The following is a 2,500-nucleotide window of genomic DNA, read 5'->3' on the forward strand; positions in this document are numbered from 1 at the left end:
GGAACTGTGGAACTGGCCCTATATATACACTGCCTCATACCGACCACCCGAGACCCCAAAGTGCTGCGATTCACGCCCACCGCCTCAGCCCGGGTGCCGTGACTATGAGCCGATTCCACAGTCCGACACAGTGTCTTCGTAACAGCCCGAACCAAACCTGCAGAATCCCATACAATCCAAAACGGTGAGGTCTTCCATGCCACACTAAATACACAAGACTTTTCCTGTGTAGTTTCATCAAATTTGTGAACTTAAATATAAACACCAGACACTGTACAAGGACATTTCGAAGGCTCTGGTATTGGTTTGGGAGCTTACTAACCCATCATGGGGAACTGTGGAACTGGCCCTATATATACACTGCCTCATACCGACCACCCGAGACCCCAAAGTGCTGCGATTCACGCCCACCGCCTCAGCCCGGGTGCCGTGACTATGAGCCGATTCCACAGTCCGACACAGTGTCTTCGTAACAGCCCGAACCAAACCTGCAGAATCCCATACAATCCAAAACGGTGAGGTCTTCCATGCCACACTAAATACACAAGACTTTTCCTGTGTAGTTTCATCAAATTTGTGAACTTAAATATAAACACCAGACACTGTACAAGGACATTTCGAAGGCTCTGGTATTGGTTTGGGAGCTTACTAACCCATCACGGGGAACTGTGGAACTGAATATAAACACCAGACACTATACAAGGACATTTCGAAGGCTCTGGTATTGGTTTGGGAGCTTACTAACCCATCATGGGGAACTGTGAAACTGGCCCTATATATACACTGCCTCATACCGACCACCCGAGACCCCAAAGTGCTGCGATTCACGCCCACCGCCTCAGCCCGGGTGCCGTGACTATGAGCCGATTCCACAGTCCGACACAGTGTCTTCGTAACAGCCCGAACCAAACCTGCAGAATCCCATACAATCCAAAACGGTGAGGTCTTCCATGCCACACTAAATACACAAGACTTTTCCTGTGTAGTTTCATCAAATTTGTGAACTTAAATATAAACACCAGACACTGTACAAGGACATTTCGAAGGCTCTGGTATTGGTTTGGGAGCTTACTAACCCATCATGGGGAACTGTGGAACTGGCCCTATATATACACTGCCTCATACCGACCACCCGAGACCCCAAAGTGCTGCGATTCACGCCCACCGCCTCAGCCCGGGTGCCGTGACTATGAGCCGATTCCACAGTCCGACACAGTGTCTTCGTAACAGCCCGAACCAAACCTGCAGAATCCCATACAATCCAAAACGGTGAGGTCTTCCATGCCACACTAAATACACAAGACTTTTCCTGTGTAGTTTCATCAAATTTGTGAACTTAAATATAAACACCAGACACTGTACAAGGACATTTCGAAGGCTCTGGTATTGGTTTGGGAGCTTACTAACCCATCATGGGGAACTGTGGAACTGAATATAAACACCAGACACTGTACAAGGACATTTCGAAGGCTCTGGTATTGGTTTGGGAGCTTACTAACCCATCATGGGGAACTGTGAAACTGGCCCTATATATACACTGCCTCATACCGACCACCCGAGACCCCAAAGTGCTGTAATTCACACCCACCGGAGAAACTCTAACCAATCACCGCTGGCAGTGTGGGCGGAGGTGTTGGGTGATACCGTCGTGCCTCGTAATACGGGGAGGGTCAAGTTCGTCAAGATGGGTTGCTACATTGCCTCTTGAAACAATAACCTCGCTGCCCTGAGCCTGACCGTCCTGCCGCAAGTATTACCCACCACTCCTGCAAACAAGTATTTTCCACCACTCCTGCAAAATGGCGATGGCTGGCGACCGTGGCTGTGGTGGGGAAAGTGTCCCTGAGGAAAGGTTCTTCAGGGGTTTATTGACGCCAGACAGAGACACAGTAGCTGAAGGTGAAGACATGCAGGGAAATCTGGGTCTTGTGAAACCTGGGTAGGCGGTGGCTGAGTGGTAGCGTGCTGGGCCCACATTCACCGCGTGATGGACGACGCGGGTTCGAATCCCCACGCTACCACCTGGGATTTTTCAGTCACCGCCGAGTGGCTTAAAACTACCCACATGCTGTCCTGAAGACCACCCATCAACCCGGACAAAGGGAGAGGAAGAATGAGGGAAAGGAAGAGGAGGAGGAAGAGGAGGAAGAGGAGGAGGAAGAACTCTCCAATTGAATCAAGAATGACCTCCCAAGACTACCCACATGCTGTCCTGAAGACCACCCATCAACCCGGACTCTAGAGGAAACCGTCCAAGTGAATCAAGGAGGAGTTCCGGGGGGCAGCATGAGCCAAGAGAAGATGGCGCCACTATAAACACTTGCCTGCGCCATGACGGGCTGGGGACAAACACCATCCAGGCCCCTCAAGGAAGCCTACCGGCGCTATAGGCGTAGACGAAAAAAAAAAAAAAATGCTGTAGGTGATGATGATGATGATGATGATGACCCACAGCAGAGTTTTGATAATAATAATAGTAGTAGTAGTAGTAGTAGTAGTA

This window comes from Eriocheir sinensis, chromosome 69 (genome assembly GCF_024679095.1).
Source record: "Eriocheir sinensis breed Jianghai 21 chromosome 69, ASM2467909v1, whole genome shotgun sequence".
Classification (NCBI taxonomy): Eukaryota; Metazoa; Arthropoda; class Malacostraca; order Decapoda; family Varunidae; genus Eriocheir; species Eriocheir sinensis.